The sequence below is a fragment of the Triturus cristatus genome, chromosome 8 (genome assembly GCF_964204655.1).
Source record: "Triturus cristatus chromosome 8, aTriCri1.1, whole genome shotgun sequence".
NCBI classification, from domain to species: domain Eukaryota; kingdom Metazoa; phylum Chordata; class Amphibia; order Caudata; family Salamandridae; genus Triturus; species Triturus cristatus.
This window is the reverse complement of record NC_140591.1, coordinates 1,517,334,421-1,517,358,390: the sequence shown is the minus strand read 5'-3', so window position 1 is coordinate 1,517,358,390 and position 23,970 is coordinate 1,517,334,421.

The following is a 23,970-nucleotide window of genomic DNA, read 5'->3' as shown; positions in this document are numbered from 1 at the left end:
GATATCTTAATTACTGGGTATTCACAACTCAAAGATGTGTGTATTCGCATAATGTATAAAAGGGATGTCATGTTATCCCATGTGCTTAATAACTAAATTAGCAGCTCAATGCTGTGTCACAAGGCAAGAGGCTACCCAGGGTCTGGTTTGCATATTTGGGTATTTAGTACAAGTAGGATAGTGGTGGTGCCGTAACTGGTATACACTTCAACAAAACATATTTACACTATATTACATAAACTGATAATTCAAAGTGAATAAGTATACAGTGTGGAATACACTCATCTTTGATTTGTGAATACCCAGTAATCATGATATCCTTTGATTAAGTGCAATATTGCCCTAGTTTGCGTGCATTGATTAAGAAGCGTATATTGATTCAGAAGCGGGGCTATCTGTAACTCAGATACGAGGCCTCCTCAGAAGGACCGCATCATTCATGGTTGGCCGACTACCGACGAAAGTCTGTTTTCTATGTTGAGCGGTTCCCAGCGTGAGACTCACGCTCGCAGTACGTTTAAATAACGTCCTCGCGGCACCCTCGACAGCTGCCAGCATCTCGGGTGGACCGCGCACACTGAACATTTGTCTGTACAGGTAAGGGAATGTAGGATCGCGGTGCTGCCTCGATCCCCTTTCCCCCTTCAGAATCCTCTGCTTTAAAAATGCTTATTTCAGGGTTTTTTTATTAATTACAGCTCCAGCATTGATTGCCTTCTGACTGCACTGGAACCAATAGCCAGTAATTTACCCTCCATTCATGGGTAAGTACAGCATGGTTGCGCTTGTGTCCAGTTGATTTTTAGTTATGCGCTCCAACAAATCCTCAACTAGCCCTCCCCCTCTTTAGTTACAGATGGGGACGCTCACTGCGCTTAACCAAAACAGGAGGATTCCCCAACCCAGCAAGGAATAGCGGGTAAGCCCTAGTTGTATATGGCCAAATTATGAGATAATTAAGTCTAATTGTGCACAACCCTGATCCTTTCATTTACCCAGCAGTTGTATAACCAAGACACTACACCTAAACTCAGGTTGCCCGCACCGTCCTGAGGAAGACCCGCAGGCCGAGGCCCCCAAGTACTCCTTGAGTACGACAGCCTATTTAAAGCACTGCCTGTGGCAAGGTACATTGGGGATTACACTACCAAGAAAAATCTGAAAAGATGAGCTGCATATGTTTCAGGCAGTTTCAAAAGTCTGAATATTTAATTTCACAGTGGCATTAATTCACAAAATGTACATAGCATATTTTTCCACTTTAATTTTCTATTCCACATCTTCACAGAAAATAAGTAAAATTGTATAACTGAGTTTCTATTTGGAAGAGGCAGGGTGAAATAGAAAACAAAATTAAAATAGATCTCACAATTGCAAGCAGTAGCAACTAGAGATAGGCAAATCCTACTTGCTCATGCAGCAATGCTGCTGCTGTGTTACATACAGCTTACTGGACTATACAGGTTACATCAACCATTTGTGTACATCTCTCAGACTGCAATAGCGATAATATCATAGAAAGCTTTATGAATATAGATGATGAAATTCCTCCACAGAAGTCATGAAATAGCAGTCACAGCAGAAGTGCCCTTAGTGTTAAAAAAACAAACTCAAGAACAGGTTTTTTCTGAACTCAGCATGAATTATGATTCATATACCAGCTTAAAAAAATACCCCTGAATTCAAATTTAAAATATCTAATTTTCACCACCATTATGACAGGGATAGGCAAGATCATGTTAAAGTGCCCACAATATCCTATCGGAGAGCACAGTTGTAGCAGGGCAATCACTATTTTTTGTACAATTTTGTATAGCTCAAATTTGATCCAAAGACGTTGGAGCGCTTGACCCGAGCACCAGATTACATGAGACCAGGTAAGAAATGTTGTGAGGCACAGACAGAATAAGTGACTTGCCCATGATTGAGGAGGTTGAGCACACTCTAACCTGGTTCGCCCAATTCCAAGTTGGTAGCTTTGGCCGTTATGCCACATATCTTCACTATACACTAGATAGCCATAGGTTTGTGAATAACAAAACAAAATGTCACCGAAGGGCACCATTTTGCCAGGAATAGCCTGCATGCTCACAAAATGACATGAAGGTGCCACCATTATGCCGGTTCTAGCGATCATGATTCCAAAAATGAGTGCATGCGTGTGCACACACCCACACACACACACGCACACACACACACACACACACACACACACACACACACACACTCGCACACACGCACACACACACACACACACTTATTAAGACATCCTATGTTATCAAATGCACAGACTTGGTCCATAAGGATGTCAGGCAGTGGCCAGCATGTTTTGTCAATGCCAACAGATCAAACAAACTATTCAAGCACTTGTTGCTACAAACTCTGTCCATGGCGTAAGCATTAGGTTGATTCATTGTATTACCACTGCCAGGACGAAACATATAATTGTGAAATGTACTTGCTGCTTTGAACTGTTTGCAAGACCTCTTTTGCAAAGCTGCATCCATTGAGCAGCCATACGTTTCAATGGGACCGATTCACAGAAATAACTTGAGACAAAATCCTAAACTTACTATGTTATTCACAGAAGGCACTTACTCATCAATGAGTAAGTGCCTTCTGTGAATACCAAAATGGGTAAATAGTAGTAAGTTTAGGATTTCGTCTTAAGTTAGTTCTGTGAATCAGGCCAATAGTTTATCCTAGTTCTATTGAGGAAAACCATTTGATGCCCTGGCTATTCAATTTCTTACTATTGTGATCAACTTTCCACCTGTGTTATGTGCTATGACCTTCGGAGAAGATGTCTCTGAACACTGTTGTGCAGCTTCGTGTGTGGGTAAGAGGGGAAGTTACACATATTTGCCCGTATTTATGGAGCCTTTGCTCTGCTCTTGGGTCACGCAAGGTGACACAAGTACAACTCAAAGGCTTCAGTAATACATACAAAGCCATGCAATACCTGATTTACGGGGCCTTGCGTGGCGTTGTATAGAAATGTACGTAAGGCAGTTGCTTGCGCTTCGTTATGTCACATTTCAATATGGAAGGTGTTCCATTGGTGGAGCATGGGCATTCCCATGCATCCACCCATGGATTCTGGCTAAATCCCATATATACAAAGGCTTGTAAGCCTGGAAATGCGTCAAAATGCGACATCTTCCTCAGTGAGGCTTGAGGCGATATAGCTTTATTTCTCCTTTATTGCAGCACATGTAGACAAAGTAAAATGCCTCTAAGGATTGTTTTTGACAAGGAAGGTGTCCCTTCCTGCATACAAAACAGTTCTGCCTGTAATAAAGGCACCCTTGCGCTATGGTGTAAGGTTTCCTGCTTTGGCGCAGGGCAGCACAGAGTGCGCCAGAGCAAGGAGAGAGAAGAAATGCTCCTCATCATTGTAAACATGACTCATTTCTGCCCACTTGCTTTGATGCAACACAGCACAGCAATTTTGCTTGCTGCAATGAGTTGCATGAAAGTTTAGCAAATGTGCCTCAAGATTTTCATATGCAGTTCACAATGTGACCCTTGCCTTTTTCACATGTTGACACTGTACTTAATCTTACAGACAGTATGTTGTGCCCAACATATCTGCATCTCACTGTCTCCTCCACCATCTTTTTACTTTGCAGTTTAACTCCCTCACTGCCTCTCCAGCATCCTTCTAATTTACATTTAGTCTTTAGCTTTTCTATGCTGTACTATCCCTCGGCAGTCTGTCTCTACACTTCTGTCTGTCCTCAGTAGGTTTGTCTCTCTTTTACTCCACTGATAAACATTCTCTCGTCTGCCTGTCTGTAGGACACGCCTTGACTGTCTATCGTCCCTTCCAAATCTCCCCCTCCATTGAGTAACTCTCATTGGTGTTCAATCCTTTCGGCAGTCCGTCACACTGTCTCTCCTCTATTACCCTTCCTCTCGATGTCTGTCTATCCTCTATTAATCTTCTTGTATGCAGTTTATGTTTCTGTGCTGCTTTTTCAATATTTCTAACTATAGTCTCTCTCTTTCTCTTTCTCCTTCCCTAACCTTCTTTATGGCAGCCATTTTTATGGTCTCTTCTCTTTTAATAGTCCTCCCTTAGTCTGTCGCCTCCTTTCCTTTCTTTATAAAGTCTGTCTATCCATGCTGCTCTGGTAACCTTTCTCTCTACACTGTCTATTCCCATATTTCCTTTTAATACTCTGTCTGATTGTCTCATTTTTGTTATCGTTCCTCTCTTCTGTCTTTCTACCATCAGCTGACCTTCCTTTATGCAGTCTATCTCTCTGTTTCTTCAATGATGGCAGTTCTCTCTGCTATATGTGTTGTTGCTATGCCTTCCCCTTTATCACACTCTTCTTTCCATTTTGCCAGACTAATTTCATCTCTGTTTCTGCCTCCTCATCTCTCCACTGCTTACCCCATCTCTCAGCAGCCCATTAGTCTAGTTCTGCTTGTCAGTGCTGGTATCAGCCACACAGGTGCTAACACAGATTAACAATCAGCTTTGACTTTAACCATTGCCTGCTATGTGACATTGTGGGATGGTAAGGAGAGGGGGCAGAAATACATTGAAATCATGTTTATGCATTTATTCTGTAGTCCGCAATTTAAAGTGCTAACGCGTACTCTGTCCACTTACCTAGTTAGTGTTCCTCTGAGTTCAACCCACCTACAGTGGGCCCATCTTTCTTCTTGAGTATGTCAGCATTCACATACACGTATAGTACCACTCTATGTTTATTGTAGATATTTTCACAATGCACATACATGCACTTCCACACACAGTCCTATCTTTTTATGTGAGGAGTCTGCAGTCGTAAAGATACTACTTGTAAAATATCTTTATGAATAGGAAACAATTGCAAACATACACAAAGTGTAAGTTTCCCTTTGTGAATCAGGCTCTATGTCTCTCTCACACACACACACTCACATACCTACACACATATTCCTTCACTTTCAAACACACACTCTCTCTCTCACACAACAAACTACACCCACACTCAGTGACACACACATTCAGGAACACCTCCATACACATTCCCTCATACACACATAACCACACTTTCACACAAATTCCCTCACACATACTCTCAACTATACCCACGCACATGCACCTACACATTCAGATACAACACTTCCAGACACTCACCAAAACAAACTTGCACACACATTCCCTTGCACACACATAACTATATGACCACACACATTCCCTCTAGCACCCACACATACATACATACGTAGACACACACACATCCAAAGGCACCTATATATGAACATTAACAGACACATAGGCAGTTTTGGTTTTGACTGGGAGTTTGGATTACAATTTTGAGTATCCTAAAACAATTAGAATGGATTCACTGATCTGCTGTAGTACTGCTTAAATTGCCAGAAAGCATGTTCATTTGCCAGGTGTGGCACCGTAATCCACCAATTATATAAAAAAAGAATTTTCTGTAAATAATTCAGCCATTTGGTGATTGGGTGCTCTGTTGTGTCAGCTGATAGGTAAAACTGGATACATTCCTTGTTATTGATATGGAAGATCCTGTTTCTTTCTCATGTGAAATTAACTATGTCCTTTCGGTACACTCCTGACATAGCTAAGTGGATGTTACTTTGACAAATTGAGCCAATCCCTGAATGATCGAACAATGCTTAAATTGTTTTGTTGACATGTCTCTTGCATTTCTCTATCTATAGGAAACATTGTCATGCCCACCGGCACTTCTGCCTTTGGCATATGTTGAAATACACAAAACCAGTGTGAGGATAGACATTAATCAATTGTGACAATGTATGCTTCATTTGGTTTCAAGATCTACTCCTGTGATTATGCCTAAATCAATGCCACCACAGTGCACAATCATGAGGTTAAGATTCTCACAACCCACAATGCTCTCAATCATAGGGAATAGTTGATGCCATTTCATACCTCTCTTCTTCAACTGACAACACCTACCTTTTTTAGACATCTCTTGAGCATTCCTCCTTTTTTCATATTCACCTTGCACAAACCATCAGATGGTAATTTATTTTCCATCCACACTCTATTGATTTTTTAAACTGGCAACCTTCCTTTCAGCATAACAAAAATAGAAATCATTGTGTCTATATTTGGAGTGGAGCAAATGTACCACAATTGTTTTTTCTCTTCCTGCAACCAAGCCAGTCCATTCACAAGAGATAACTGAATATATTCCTTTATCACCCTATTGCATCGTTCCACAAGACCATTGCTCCTTGGATGGTAACCGGAGGTAAACATGCATTTGATACCAAGGTCTTTAAGTAACATTCAAAACCTATTAGAAATAAACTGTGGTACTTTTCAGTGATAATTTCACATGGTATACCCTCTCGGAAAAATACATTCTCCAAAACTTATTTTACTTTGGTTGCAGCCATGCTGCTCACAAAAATCACCTCAGTCCATCTAGAATAGTAATCTATAATTCCATGCTTCACTTGGATAAATACATTTAAAGGTTCAATTATGTCAACTGTCAGTTTGGACCGAACCAATTATAAGATGCCATGGAGCAAATCTAAAGTAAGTTGTTTACTTGAGCATCTGTAGGAATGACTGTTAGGGAAGAAAGATCACAGCAACTGCTCCACAGGCATTCAAAACAAAACATTCCTTAACAATGTTACTAAGCAACACTACGTAGCTAATTGTAACATCACACAGTACTCATGACCCAACAGAATCAAAACATATACATGTACTTTAACAATAGGGTAAGGGTAGAATTTCATTTGAAAATGTACTGTAATTCACTTTAGGTATAGAATCTTCTATTAAACCATGGTAAACAAACCGAAGTGTGCTGCTAAATACTTTGCTGTTGCTGCAACACTATAAAGGGGTTTCATTACGTTTAACGAATAGCAGCTGCTCCCAGTACATTTTTTAAAAAGGCTGCAATATGATTGGGTAAAGTTGTGAAGTCTAGAGACACACCATGGATAACCTTTTCCTTTTGAGTTTTGCTCTGGCTGGTGAGTAGGTGCAGGAATTTTTTTGCTTCTTATTTTCAGAGGTGTGCTGATCTCAGTGTGCTACAAATCCATTCATTCACCTACTTTGAACACAGCTTTTTGTCATGTATTTGTACAAGAGCAGGTAAACCTGGGAATGCACCAAAAAGGTACCCCTACCCAGGAGAGGCGTAACAAGAAGAAATATCTTTATTTCAAAAACTAAAAAAACATTCCTCTTTCTATATGTGCTACATTCTGCAGCACACATAGAAAGAGGAAAATGCCTCTCAAGATTGTTATTGTGCAGAAAGGTGCTCCTTGCATGCTTATCCTATATGTGGGTATTTGCAGTCAGTATCTGTAACAGCAAATGTGGAATAGAAACCCAAGCCCTGTTCCGCTTCTGGAACGAGGAGAACAATGCCCTTCACCAGTAACATGTCCACACCCGACAACATAGCAGGCCTCTTCACGAGGTCTCTTGACAATGGGGTAACCCAAAAAAAGGTCAGAGGAGGATGGCCTGGAAGAGAATCTGGTACCCCAAATGATAACTAACAGAACCCACTGATAAGAAATCAGAGTTCACCAATGATCCAGGTACAAAAGGAGCTGAGCCCCCACCTTGGCATAGTCACTTTTGCCCAACACCCTGGGGCTGCTGCTGAGGCTGGGACTTATAATGGAATGCAGCCCATTGACTACGGTCCCGTCCATGATTGGGCAGAGAAGAAGCACCCTGAAAGGCTTGCTTACAGAAAAATGGTTTCTACTTCTGCACACACTGAAAAGGCTTTAACAGCTTCATCTCCTCTGCAGACCACTGCACCATTGTGTTCAGATCATCCACAAAAGTCCTGGGGCCCTCAAAAGACAGTTTATGAATCAAAGCCTTCCGAGCAGCTTTAAGACGCCAAGGCTTCGTCCATAGAGACCTCCGACCAGGCACCGTACACCCAGCAGTACAAAAGGGGGTGGTAAAAAAGGGGTTGGTGATGGACTGAGCATCAGAACCAATCAAACACTCACACCCAGTCAACAGATCAGCAGCCAAGGAGAAGGCCTACAGTGTATCAGAAACTGCGCCGCGATCTCCATCTGTGCCAAGATAGGAGTAGAATCCCCCTGATCCTGAAGACAGTCAAACAACTTCTCAAAATGCTTGATAAGGACCTGTGAGGCATAGGCAGAGTAAGTGCTAGCCTGAATCACAAAATGAGGAGCAGCATAAGAACGTTTCAATGCTGACTCCACCTTCCGCTCAACTGGATATGCAAGAGAAGCCTCCTTCAAAGACAAAGAAGAGGAAGAAGCCATCGAGGACAAAGTAGAATTGACTTTAAGAACCTGAGGAAACTGGACGTCAAACTCTGCCAAGCGATACCTCTTACCCAAAAAGCAAGGAATCCCCTGCTTGTCGATCTCAATACATTCTTTAACCAGAATGTCCTTAATGACACCATGGAAAGGCAGGGCATCCATCACTAAGGTACTAGACTGGGAGTAAAAGCCATCAACCACCAAAGACTTAGGATCAAACCCCAGGCCCTCACGAATATGGGCCAACATGTCTGAAACAACTTTTCCCTGGAAATACTTCCCCCTAGGGGAATTGTCCCTGTCCTCACCCTCCTCCCCTTTTGAATTCTTAGCAGAAGGCTCCAGCAGCACAGCCTGAACAGCAGAATTAATCAAATTCTGCAAATCTGACCTGGAAATTTGCAACAGGTCATCCTCCTGCATGTTCTGTACATTATTCCTTGTAGGGAGAGTTTTGGCAGGCACCGGAGAGGAATCCAGATCCCCCATGGCTAAGGCAAAAAAAAACTAACGCCAACAGGAACCAACAGAGCAAACAAGGAAGTGCCCAGCAACTCCCCTTAAATACTGCCTCTCAGCAATCAAGTTTCAACACCCACAAGACTTGAATTGCCAAAAGGACAGCCCCACTGCCTCCCCCACAGCCATATACACACAGACATAGCTGCAGGAGCCGGTTACTGCTGGAATCCCTCAACACAGGAACGACCCGTCAACCAAACGCCAAGGAAAGCTCACGGCGCCAGCGAAGCACATGCATGGGGAGCGCGTTCAGCAAACAGAGCAGGGACGCGACTGACCAGAACACCGGTAAGGTCTGTGTCAAACAAACAAAGAAAAACAAAGTCATACAAAACTTACAGCACCGGAGCCCCACTAAACAAAAAGTCAAAGGACAAAGACATGGAAGATAAGATACAAGCCCTCCGTCTGCATGTCGGACAGAAAAAAAAACAGGCATGGCGGTGGGTGGGTGGGGCTTATATAATAAAAATAAAATAAATACTAGCGTTTTGGACTAGCCCATCGTGTGGCAGGATTGCCTCACTTTTGTAAGGACCAGGACGAGGAAGACATATGAGGGGGTAATGAGGTTCCCTGTAAAGATAAGATGGAGCATCAAAGCTTTAATTTACCGCTATGTCAAACAGTGGTAATAAAACATGAAGGACCGGATTAATCAGAGTGATGTACAGCTGGTATATAAAAATCTCTATGCCTATATAAAAATTGTAAAATCATTCTGCTACAGAATTTAAATGTCGAGGAAGACTTAATGAATTGAGATTTGGGGAAATGTGGCGGACTTCATCACATAGCCCCATAAAAGTGAGCTTGATTATATTTTTACAAGATGTGACCATATAGAGGAGCTAAAGCAAATAGGTTGGTGTAGTGCTGGATTCCTATTAGTCAAAGATTGGCAGGTGCATAGAGAACAGTTTCCACTGTGTTATGCCTATACTTTCACCATCCATAAATCTCAAGGATTAAGTCTGGAAGCAGCACTGATAAACATAGTCCAAAATGTTTCAAAGAGGGCATGTGTTATGCTGCACTGTCATGGGTTAGGTCTCTCTTTGGGATTTACCTTGTAGATTTAGATTAGAGCAAAGTAAATACAAAGAGCTCATTTAATAGAGTGAGCAATCAATTGAGGTGTTTGTACATGCCTCATCTGGGCCAGTACCCAATCTATGAAAAATAAGCCATCTGTCCCAAATGTAAGTTTTACTAAAGTGTCGAAAGAAAAGAAAGATTGACAAGCTTGGAAGGTTAAACAAGTCAAAACGTTGAAAGGAGATGATGAAAGGAGATGATGCACCGGACATGATAGGATGTCAGTTTCTAGAGTTTCAGGTGATAATTGTTACTGTAGTGTGATTGTAAATGTACGATTTATGTTACCTCTAGCAACCGAGAATAGCGATGAAAATAGAAATGAGCCATTATGTAAAGCATTGCCAACTCTACCAAGTGCTGTGCAAGTTGAAAAAAATCCATCTCATTTTGTGATAGGTATACATGATTGTGTTGACATTTGTACAGGTGTCATACGATTTACAATGCAGTCTCAAGAAGATGCTCAACAATGTGTAATGGTAGTTATAGGCATTCTAAAAAATTAGCACATTGCCAATAAATTATTTCTTTGTTACTTATGGCAACATGAATGTCATAATTGTCAGCATTCATCAAATAATTACTTTCACAGTGATTTGTGTATTCAGCCATTCGAGATTGTAAACTGTTGACACTTGAAAATTTAATAAACAAAGCTGTGTAAAATATTGTATGCCCAGACTGTAGAGCAGAAGTTCTTTCAACTGTAATTGTTAGTCACAGCAGCAAATATGTCATAGTAATGCTACAAAAATGTAGAGCAGATGACACTAAAATAAATACATACATTCCCAATTTTAAAGCTTTTCAGATTTCACTTTCTGGGAAACTTTACTCTACTGTCACCATCATTTTCCATGCTGGATACTGTATTAGATCAGGTCAATACACAGTCTATTTAAAACATAGGTTTGGAATGTAATGACAATTGCTTTACATCTAAACAGAGAATACCTTGGAAATTACCAAACTCCTATTTCTGAAATCAAAGTTCAGGAAAATGATGTGCGACTGATAGTGGTGTGCATTATGTGCTATTTACAAATGTTAGCCTGACATGTACCGTAATAATAGGGTTATATTCAAAATCAATGCAATTGTTTTCCCCATAGTTTAAGGATGTCAACAGTTTCTTTGACATTTTGCCAGTAATTGGTATGTCTGACTTCTTATACTTTGTATGAGAACCCATTCAGTGTGAGGGCATGGTCTGAGGACACACAAGAAAGTATTTTTCAACTTTGTTGAAAGTTTAATTGTAACTGTTATGAGTAATTATGAAAAACATATTTTTAGAACCTGCTTGATAGTTATGAATAAGTCTAACTAACCTATTCATTTATTTAAGGTGAAGCCGATCAGTGAATAAGTGTTTGAAACAGCACTAGTTAGTGAAGCCCCTAACACACACAAACCTTCCTCTCTCTAGGTATCTGTTCATAGAAATAGCAGTCCTTCATTGTGCCAAACGTATATTACATGTAGAAGTCCCTACTACCCGCACTCTTTCTTACATAGATAGCTTATCATGGAAATTCCTTTCTCCCTTCATTCCTAATCCACATTATATGAAATGTCTCTGCTATGTACTGTCTCCCCCCTGTAAAGTCCTTTGTAGAGACAGATAAATACCTTCCTATGCAGAATCTCCATGACATATTTAGGTTTCTGATAAGGGTATACTGTCCCGTAATACGCTCTTTAATTAGAGGCTAGCCCTTCCCCATAGTGAGACTCCATTATGTGACCAATCCCATTTCACAGGTAGTTTTCAACCTGTACACAGCTGCTTATAGAGAAGTCAGGGCATCGGAATGCTAAAGTGCCACTACATGGTACGTGGTCAGTGCTCTTCTGTTTACAGGCTTTGTGTTCAACAAAGGTATTTATTCAAAGGCTACCATCTGACTAAAATGAACTATCATATGTGTTAGCAGCTACTATAGTGAACCCTACAACTGTTTAAGCCACTTAAGAAAGTGGTCAGATACTCGTGGTGTAGATGTCCATTTAACTGAAGAAGGCGCTGCTATGCAGAGTCCGTCTTGTTGAAAACATAATTCTGCATTATATATTTCAGGTTGTCACATTTTTTTAAAATATATTTTTTAGTGTACTGAATAACCTTTATTGATATCTTCGACTAGAGAACATCGAAAGATACTGGTAAAAATTGTTATACTTTAATTAAGAAACTTTTGAGCTAAAGTGATATTTTTCAATAATGTGTTTTCTGTATTGTAACGTGTTTACATGTTGGTAACAGTAGCAGATGAAAAGTTAAAAAAGATATTTTAATGATATACTGTTTGCTTTTCTGAATTCTATAATTGTTTGATGTTATAGGTCTGCCTCTGTACATACTGAAGTTCCAAATAGTGCTATGGCATACTATGTACAGTCTTCACCCTATCCAGAGTGCCCACAGTGAAAGTCACCAATGGAGACACCCACATACAGTCACACATATACATGTACAGGGTCGCACCGATAGACAGACAAGCAATACTTAAACTCACACACAGACTGTCAAGGGCTCTAGCACGGACTGGTGACATGGTAATCCCCCAAATGTTTTGCCTTTACTACTCCTGTTTTGCTGTATTTGTTTTGCTGACTTTTAGACTATGCACAATTTAGCTCTGCTAGCCAATGTTAAAGTGCTTTTGCTCTCTCCTGAAATCAAGCTAAAATTGACCTTTACATAATTGCCACATTTAATTTATTTGTAAGTCTCTAGTAAAATAGTATTCGCTATACCCAGGGCCTGTAAATTAAATGCTACTAGTGAACCTGTATCACTCGATGGGCCACCCACTACGTCGCCTTTTAAAACATGTCTCAAACCTGCACTGCAATTTGTAGTGCAGTTTTGAAACTGCCAATTCGACCTGGCACAATAAACCTTTTGCCAGGCCTAAATCTTCCTTTTTAATACTTATATGTCACCTCTATGACATGCCCTAAAGCCTCATCGGGCAGGGTGCATTATACATAAAAAGTAGGACATGTGGGTTTAAGTTAAACATCTCCTGGTAGTGAAAAACTACAAAAGTAATTTTTCAATACTGTGAGGCCTATCTCTCGCTATCTAACTCTGGGTTACCTTATTATATTTAGTAAATGATAACTTTGGATTGGGAGTAGACAGACATATGCTGATTAGACTCAAATGAATTGTAATTTAAAATCCTCTGTGGTGTAAAGTTAAATTTTAAGGCACAATTCTGAGAATACTACTTTTAGAAAGTTGTCATTTTCTTTTTCTAACCATTTGTTTCTTCTGTCAGCATTGTGGATCCCACAACTGTGAATGACTCTACTTTTTGGGTTTGTGTATTCCTCCAAGACAGTGACACCGAAGAGGAAAAGGTATGGTCAGAACGGCTGAGGGCTGAGCTGTACCCAACCTTACTTACACTTCAAATAGCTTGCCTCCAGAGCATACAAAGGACCCTGACACCAGCCTCTTGTCACCCCAGAGAGTTTGGTGCATTGATTGGGGAAGGTAAGAATGTCCCAGAACCAGATGTGGGTATAGGACAGAGTGTTTTCCCACACACAAAGGTGGCAGTAGGTATAAACATGGTCCCTCATGAGCCACTCATCTGAACACTCCTGGACATGTGGACATTACAGAAGAAGGACTTCCCTGCCATTAGAGGACTGCCCTGCTGCTGCCAGAGGCCTGCCCTGCTGCTTGAGGACTGCCTCGCTCTCTGAGACTAGAGCTGCTCCCTCAATCCTTGGCTAACTTGAGTAACTTCAAGTGTCAATTGGCAGACATCCTGCTTGAACTACAACTGCCCAACTGACCTGCTGCACTAAAACTGCCTGGACCTGCAGCTTGACCTACCTGAGCCCTGTCGGCTTCTGATTCAGTGAGTTCCTGATCCCCAAGAAGTACCTAACCTGGTCTTGGACCTTTAAATAAGTAAACACAGGAGGAAATGTCCTGCCAAAGAAGATGGAGACTGTTTTCCACCAATCAATAGTGTTCTTTTGTTATGTCATTGAAATCACAGTGGAATCATGAGTTCGTCGTGGAGTCACCGCAGAGTCTTGATAGTTGGAAATGCAGGATGAAATCACTAAGGGAGAAATTGCATTTTTGTTTGATGTCTAAGCTTGATCCTTTTAGTTATAACCTCACACATACTAAACACAGCTATTAAAAAAAAAAAATCACAAATTTGCAGCAGATCCACGGATCCAAAAGATGGCTCCAAAAAATCAAAGCAGACATTATTTTACATTTTACAAGATAGTTTTTGTTTAATTAAAAAATACAAAACAAAAATGAAAAGATGAAATCATTGTTACTGTCTGTTAAAAAACGCCTAGAAAGTCACTAACTCAAAGGTTAAAGTGACATTACATTTAGGAGCATAGTACATCTTACACTAAATGCCAGATGTACGACCATTTGGAATTGCTACTCGCAAATTACAAAACATAGCGAGTCGCAATTTGCAAGTCGCAATTCCAAATGTACTACAGTCTAAGAGACACTGTTTGTGATTCCCAATGGGGTCCCAATGGGGTTGCAAAATGCGAGGCTCATCAATATTAATGAGGCACTCGCATTTTGTGACCCCATTGAGAATGGCTGGCCCTCCCTGGGATCACTGCCTGCCCTTAAAAAATATTTTTGCATGCATTTGCAAAGGGGAAGGGGTCCCCTGGGGAAACCATACCATTTTTGACTGCATTACCACCTACTTGAAGTAGGTGGTACTTTGCGAATGTTTTGCAACAACAATTGCGGTCACAAAACAGTCATAGATAGGGCGCAGAGTCGCAAGTAGGAAGGGATGCCCTTGAAATGCCCCTTCCTAATTGTGAGTAGCAAACTCTATTTAGTGAGTCGCAAATTAATTGCAACCAGCTAAATAGCATTTGTACATGGCCCTGTAGGGTTTTTGCATGCGCAAACGGGTCGCAAACCTGTTTGTACATGCAAAAACGGGTCGTACATCTGGCCCTAAAACTTTTTAAAAAACAACTCTAGCAATTTAGAGGACTAAACCTAAAGGTTAAATTGATGTGACCATTTGGTAGCAATGTCAATCATAGTTTTATTTTAACCTAAAATTTGCCAGTCTGTTTACTGAGCTAACTATAAATTGCACCCAAGCCATGCAGTGCTTATGACCTTACATACTGCATCACTAATTACGTGTATTGACATCATTGATAACATCACCCAAAGAGTGTGACAATTTTCTATATGCTTTTGACACTGATAGATATTTAATGAGCTACATGCTAGGAAAATCTTCTATACACTTTTTATGGCTAATGATTATAAGTATTTTTAACATTCTAGGCCTCCTAAAGAGGACCGGATGTGAGGAGTACGTGATTTCTTAATAACGACTTATGTACAGGGAAAAGGTTATACCTAGTAGGGGCTTGCTAACATATTTGACCTCGGGGTACTGGCAAAACTGGTCTCTTGACCATAGTAGTTGCTTCCCTGACTAATGTAGTTAGCCTGTCTGAGGAGAATTGACAATTTATAATCAGCTCTGCACAAGGGAAAGGCTATGTGTAGAAGTGGCTTCCCTAGCTTATGGTGCTTGGCTGTTTGGTGGCATTGGGCTATTTGCAGAGATTGCTTTACTGTAATCCTGGGTCCTGGGAGAGAGATGACAGGCCAATCTGGCAGCTGCATTTCGACCTACTTGTAAGTGTGGCAATAGATGTGTGTACTAGGGTGTGGTGAAACACTTGTCTTTTCGGTCAGACCTTGGTGCAGCTATACCTAGTAGGGTGTGGTAAAAGACTTGCATCTCCACTAGCACCTCTGTGGAGGATTAGAGCTCTGCATAGAAGGGTGTGTTCAGGGTCCTCGTCTCTCCGCTGAGAGATTAGACAAACAAAAGTGTTATAGCTCTTTAAAGTGTATTTTGATGAGCAGTGTGGTGGATGATGTTGTCATCAGTAATGTCATCCATGATGTCATCAATGATGGCATCAGTAATTGAACATGACATGAGTGATGTAATATGTGAGGTCATAAGCAGTACCTGGCAAGGCACAAGTTACAGTTAGCTCAGTATAGTCTATCTATTGGATTTCAGTGGTTTTTCACATTTAAAACGTAATACTATGACTGGCATTCTTACCTAACTATAACACCCCTTTAACCTCTGGGTGTTTTCAGTGAAAATACATCCCATGTTTTTATTTGACTCCTAAACTCCCTTTACCACTACTCACCCCTACACCATAACATTCTTCTTACTTCCCATTACCTCTACCCACCCTAAACCCTAACTTTACTGTTACCTCCCTGTACCACTGCCCACTCCTTAACCCACACATTAACCATATCTCACCTTTATCACTATGCACCCCTAAGCTCTAAAATTATCCTTACCTCCCTTTACCATTGCATACCCCTAAACCCTGAAGTGAACCTTACCTCCTTTTACTTCTACCCACCAGAAACCCTATAATTAAACTTACCTCCTTTATCAGTGTTCAGAAACCCTATAATTACCCTAACCTTCCTTAACCACTACCCAACCCTAAACCCTAAAATGACCTTTATCTCCCTTTACTACTGCCAACCTCTTAACTGTAATATTAACTTTACTTCCTTTTACCAGTACCCAAATCTAAATTGTAAAATTACGCTTACCTCCCTTTACCATTACCCAGCCCTAAACCCTAAATTTACCCTTATCTCCCTTTGCCGCTACCATCCCTATACCCTAAAAAATATATCTGCATAGTAAAGGCATGCCTGGTCAAGGTAAAAATACTTATTAGATTGGAACGCAATTTGATAATCCTCCAATTAATTCATCTCAGATTTCATCATTTATTTTGGCATCCTTGATAAAGTCTCTGCTGCGACATTTTGTATTTTTTCCGGATCATAAAACCACCTATACAAATAGTCCTATAACTTCATAGACAGTCTTGCAAGTCTAACAGAAGCTTTAACTAATCCTTCTCTTGCAAACAATTTGATCAGATGCTTCTGATCAAACCCAACTTCCCAAAACAAATGTTCTAAAATGATTCAAAGACCATTCACATGCTAGAGCTTCAGACTCAATAATGGAATATGTTTCTTCAGTAAGAGATAGGAAGCATGATGCAAGAGCAATCACCCACTCCATCCATTTTTTAAAAATCTTTTTGAGTTAAAACAGCGCCAAGCCCTAAACAACTGGCATTATTGTAGTAGCATTAGAAGCCTAGGGATTAAAGCCTCAAAAAGCAGGCTCTTTTGCTTTGTTGTTCTTGGTTTGTTCAAAATTTACCTGACACTATAAGCTCTATTCAAACTTGTTTTTACAAATCAAAAATTGTCTAATATGAAACGATTTACTAAAAAATGTGGGCCAAATCTGGCATAACATTCAGCTACTATTAAATATGTTCTAACATCATCCTTGTTGTTCGGTGGTGGTACTTCTTTTATTACTTCCACTAAGTGGGTACAAATTTTGATGTCAGCACCAGTATTTCTCAAGTGCAATATAGGTTATACTCTCTTTCTATAGCAAATTTACTTTTTGCATACTCCACGGTGAAACCCATTATGTAACACAATATCCATACATTCATCATGTTCAGTCTTATTTCTTCCTGTAACTAAAATATCGTGGAAAAAATGAACCCCCTTAATCTTCCAAATGAATTTAAACATCAGCCATTGAAAAACTGTGACAGTGGATGCCAAACCAAACGGCATATGTTTAAATTGAAAACATCCTTCAGGAGTGGACTGTTTCTATCTAAGACAATGTGTAAATTGCCCTAGCCAAACCATCCTAATACTGAGGGGACTTTTTTTGATACATACCATTTTCCAAAAGTTTTTCTTTCTTCGATTGCTGTCCTAACATTTCAATTTTCTCTCCAGTATATCCTTCCTGATGAATATTCGACTCAAACACTTTTTTATACCAGTTTGACAACAAATGTATCTTTCCATGCTTTTACCTCCGCATAAGTGTATGGTGAACCAGAATCAGCTTAATCTATTCTTGCTCCACCATTAGACACATTGCATGTAGGGTTCCTTTTCCTCAAAGTCTCATAAAAAATATTCAGAATATTTTTTTTTTCACCTTTACTTATTTATTTTCCTTGCTTCATTCTTCTTTAAATGTATGTCTATGATACCGCAAGCGCTACAATGTTGTTTTAAAGCAAGAATATTTTTTGAATTATCTAAATGGTTGTGACTGTCACAACAATAGCATCTTTGGGAGCCATCACCAGGAACATTCGGATAGCCACGTTTAAATTCCTTGTCTTTTCTCCTTGTGTTAATTTTCAAAATAATCTTAATATTATTGGTTTGACTACCACCATTGATGGCATTGTGCTATGGCACGTACCTCCACCTTATTCACAAAAGCCAAAATGTCCTTCAATTTTGGAGTTCTGTTCACCAAAAGCCTTTCCTGAATTCTAGGGTCTCTAGCATTCATAACAATATCATCTCCAATAGGTTCCTGCTGTATTACCCCAAATCTACAATCAAGGGCCACTTTAGTTAAGACAATCACATATCCATCTATAGTTTCATGCCCTTCAAGTTTTCCTTTGAAAATATTTACACCTGTACATAGTTTTGGTACAAAATATGTGTCCCGGTCATTTAGGGCACAATCAAATACATTTCTTTCAATCAATCAATCATTCAATCAATCAGGATTTATAGAGTGCGACTGACTCACCGTGAGGGTCTCGAGGTGCTGTGAGATGATGCTGCTATTTCGCTAGTTCTCCTATTGGTTGAACATCCATGTTTTGAGGTCCTGACTGAACTGCTGGAGCAATGGCGAGGCTCTGAGGTGTAAGGAGAGGTCATTCCAGGTCTTGGCCGCTAAGTCCACTGTTGGTTCGGTGAATGAGATGGGAGGCATCTAGGGTGAGCAATTCAGGTCTGAGTTTCCTTGTCGACTGGTGAAAGGTCACATCTGGTGGACTGGTGAAAGATCATGCGTGGGTTGAGGTAAGCAGGTCCTTAGTTGTGTAATGCCTTAAATGCATAGATGAGTAGCTGGTACTGGCATCTCTTCATGACTGGTAGCCAGTGGAGTTTCCTGAGGTGAGAGGTTATGTGTGTCCATCTGGGGAGGTCAAGGATGAGCATGGCCACTGTGTTCTGGATCATCTGGAGTTTCCTCATGAGTTGGGCAGTTATTCCTATGTAAAGGGAGTTGCCATAGTCAAGTCTGCTGGTGATGAGCCCTTGCATGTCTGGTGTTGATTTAGAGAATTAAACCTTCTTGTTTAATTGCTTTTGAATACATTTTAACCATTCAGTACAAACTCAATGCAAAGGAATCCTCTTTTCCTCCTATTGTGAAAATGTATTCTTCTCATCAGTCATAGCAAAATAGTAAACATAATACTCTTTCCACTTAGTCCACGTCTAATTCAATGAAAATTCCCTTGGCGGATTAATCTGTAATCCTTGTGTCATCACAGTGAAAGGAAATGGTGTGGATTCGTTCTGCGAAAACTTTCATCAGTACAGAACAACTGGCCTTCTTGAAATCTTTTCTTCACTACACTGCATTGTTTTCCTTTTATATCCCTGCCCCACCCAATAAAGGAAAACAACCATAATTCCAGTTCTTCAGGTGTACCATGTAACAAAATATGTGCAGAGAAAAAATACTTTCATATGAATGTAATGTGAAACAGCCGGGACATCTGTGGTAGATAAGTAAACGCAAATATGCAAATTGAACTCCCACCTTCAATATAATGAATAGCAAGGGATGCCTGCCAAGCAATAGTGTAAAAATAGCATGGATATATTTTTTTAAATGACTAATAATCAAAAGAATTTGCAGAAGGAGGAGGATGCACTAATATGTGACCGTAAGAAAAATAGTTTGGACTTTACATATGTCTCAGATGGACTTATTGAACAAATCACTGCTTTAGCCTTTGCAGAAGACATAGCAGTACTCAGTAACATATTGGATGGCACGAATACTATCTGGAAGATCATGGAAAAATAAAGAAAATCAACAGGTCTAAAAATGAAATATCAAAAAGACACAAAACTTTTTCATAAGTCACCACAAAGACAGAATTTATGTTTGAAAAAACAAGAACCTAGTAACAAACACCCTAGGGACAGTGAGAGATACCTTGGACTGCAGTTTGATTCGTATACAGGGCATACTAAGAACAAAATAAATGAAATACTAACAGAATGGAATAACACGCTAGACAGTCTACCACTCAAGCCCACAGAAAATGTTGAAATACTGTGTCAATATTTTATTTGTAAGCTGTCATTCAAATTGGAAATGGCAGACACAGAAGCAAAGACTCACATTGAACTAGACCAGACAATAAAGAAATATGTTCAGAAATGCCTCTACCAAAATGCATACACATGCGATGGTCAGTTGTATTTAAAAAGGTAAAATGGTGGCCTAGGTATACCAAAGTTGTGTACAACTATACAAATCAATGGAATGAGCAATCTATTATATCTCAAAGAAACTCCAAACATGTACATTACTCCCTCTTAGATGTACAAAGGAATCAATCACATTATCAAACTCACAATCTAAAACAATCAGAGAGCAGATTCATGGTCTACTCTTTACAAATACTGGCATCCCATGACTGGAGAAAGGAAGACATTGGGAAATGGAAAATTCTTCCTGTACAAGGAGATGGTATGAAATACTTGAAAAATAATCCAACCTCAATTTTTTTGATCTTGAAGTGCATTTCACTAAAGCAAATGTATCCCTGGGGCAACTTTAAGTATAGTTGCACTCCATGACAATTGCGGAGTTGTAAAGCAAGACTGATTTGATGCTGATGGGCAGCAATAATAGGCCAAAATAGCCAAATGTTTTGTCATCTAATTAGTGATATGCATGAATGGATGAACATGATTCGCACTGTCCCTACCTACTTTGTAGCAAAACTACAGCCAATGTAATGAGCTTAGCAGAATCCGTGAGGAATGAAGGTCTTGTTGAGCTTGACTCTATCTAGCACTAGGAAGAGGCATGGGAGGTGTAGGATCAGTGGGAAACCTTAGGGCCTCTGTTGAAATGCCACTGCTTTTATACTTTTTTCACTTACCCAGTGCAGCGTGGTGGGGGGTGAGCCCCAGGAGACTCTTGCTTCTGGCTCCCAGTCTGGTGCCTGCTGTAAACAGTGCCAGCTGGGTATTTTGACTAGGGTGATACACCGTATATAATGCAGATGTCCAAAGGAGGGCTCAGGGGGACAGAACACTTCATTGGAGTAGAAAAACTTGCTTGGTCTTGATTGCAGTGTGAATACACACCGTGAAAGTGAACCTCACAATTCTTTAGATTTTTTGTGTTTCACCCAGGAGGTGTCAGAAAAGATACCACAGGGATAACTGACTTGTGGCGGCCTAGCATTCATAGCAATGTGGCTCTTTAATGCTTCAATGTCAGTTCTTCCTATCATTGTGTAGCCGAATTCACCAAGCTTTGGATTGTTTACCCACTCATAGGGAATACAAGGTAGGTTTAGACCACCGTGAGACAGTTTTATTTTACCCTACTGATGAAGATTTGTTGCAATAGTAATATTAGAGGAACTGCAGGGTCAGATATTTGGTGTATGTTATATGTGCTTGGCTGATGAGCCAATGGGGCACAGCAACCATCTGTGAGATTATGACCGAAAGTCTCAAAGTAGGATCTCTTAAAACGTAACAATGCCACTGTGCTGGGAAACCTTGGTTGGCCTTAGATAACCATCCTCTGAGCCGTTATATGGAGTGGCTCACTCGAGGACTGGAGGATGGATGTAAGGGAGCCGCCTCTATCCCCCTTACAGCACAGCATGTTCGTGGGGCACCTGGTGCTAAATCATTTGTAGATTACCTGATTCCATGTCAGGATTTCATAAGTAGTAGAGCAGCTACCTCACTGTGTTCTATTGAAAGTCATCCTCTGAGCCAAGCTTTTGTATCCATCTGTGTTACAAGTGCCCCCCGTCCCTCTGCTGCCAAACCAACAGAAGGAACGGGGTGAAGGCTCTTGGGAGGCTGCCTCCACCATTGGAATGTGGCAAGGGGGCCTCCCGTTCCCGGGCTGCCCCGCCGTGTGCAGTTATGTGGGTGTGATCTCTTGCAGATCAACAGGATGAACTGATGGCCAAAGAAGGCAGTAACAGAATAACCTTGAGGTAACAAGCCAGTCGGTGGCTCTAGTAAGGGGCCTCATAAGCACTGGCTTTGTCATCTGCTGCTGCCTGGACAATCTGATCACCAGGTTGGTCCAAGCTGCCTGGTTTCCGGGCTGACCAATCAGATAACCAGTTGGTGGCTGACCGACCAGATGACCAGTTGGTAGCTGACTGACTAGATGACCAACAGGCCTGCCTGTGCAGCTAACTCCATCTTGAGGCCTGCCTGTGCAGCTAACTCCATCTTGTGTCTTCACACAGGTTCTGTAAGTTACCAACTTGTCAGGGTTTAATAGTCTAACAAAAGTGAATTCCCAGGTAGGCCCCACAGAAGAAGGGGGTTGGCAGAGAACTTTCTCTCCTTATCTTCACAGACTGGGGCACCAGAAGGTGAACAGTATCAACCTCGTGCATCCTTAGCCAATGGAGTGGGGGTGACAGTCTCTGACCAGGGCATGCTGGCTGCAGTCTGGAGAGGATGCTCATGCCCATTTGGGGTGTGGCAAAAACGGGCTCTGCAGGCCAGGGCTCAAGGCACTGGGCAGGGGCACCTTTCGTACCCAAGCCAGGGTGGCATCATACCTGGGAGGGGTCTGGGGCTTCTGTGGGCTCACCATCATCCTCATTCCCCCGTGAGAGGTGTGTTTGAAGTCATGGCTATCTCCAGGGAGACCAATCAATCAATCAATCATTTGTAGAGTGCACTAATCACCAGTGAGGGTCTCAAGGCGCTGAGGGTGGGGTGCAGCTACTGCTCAAACAGTCAGGTTTGGAGAAGTCTCCTGAAGGTCAGCAGGTCCTGGGTATGTTGCAGCTGAGTGGGTAGGGTGTTCCATGTCTTTGCGGCGAGGTAGGAGAAGGATCTGCCACCGGTGGAGGTCCTGTGGATGTGTGGGACAATGGTGAGGGTGGGGTCGGTGGAACGAAGCTGGCAGTTTGGGGTGTAGAAGGTGAGACATTTGTTGAGGTATGCTGATCCGGCATTGTGGAGTGCTTTGTGAGCATGGGTGAGGAGCTTGAAGGTGATCCTCTTGTTGACTGGGAGCCAGTGCAGGTCTTTCAGGTGGGCGGTGATGTGGGTGTGGCAGGGTATGTCGAGGATGAGGCGTGCGGAGGCGTTCTGTATGTGTTGGAGTCTTTTCTGGAGTTTGGCCGTGGGCCCTACGTAGAGGGCGTTGCCATAGTCCAGTCTACTGCTGACGAGGGCCTTGGTGACTGTCCTTCTGGTTCCGGTAGGGATCCATCTGCGGATATTGCGGAGGAGGAGGGGACGGTGTTGACTTGCTGGTTCATTGAGAGCGACGAGTCCAGGATGAACCCCAAGTTGTGTGCGTGGTTGGTGGGTGTGGGTGTGTTGCAGCGCGAGACCAACTCCAACACCAATATCCTCCCTGTGCCGCAGATACGCCGTCACGCACACTCATTAATACACGTATTCATTGGTGGGGCCCATAACACCAACTCACACATGTCACTATTCACGAGTCTGCACACACAGGAGGGATGAGAAATTCAAGCACTGGACATGTGGGGGGGGTACCTTATTACCTATAGGAAAATATTTACATTAAATAAATGATGTACATCTGCATCTGTAGAATCCTAGCTTTAACATCAAGGCACTCCACCCACTTGGTCGATGTACCAATTAGTTGGATTGGTTGATGGTGATTGTCAAGACCAGCTTAACCTCACTACAATAATATATTGAATTGCATAATTAATTGACTCTAAAAGAATCACGAACAACTGAAATCATTTAAAAGATTTTATGTAATTAATTTGCATAAAGGAAATTATCATTTATTCTCTCGCTATTAATTTTCACTTGAGCATTGCCATTTATTCAGGACATAAATCAAGAAACTGTTT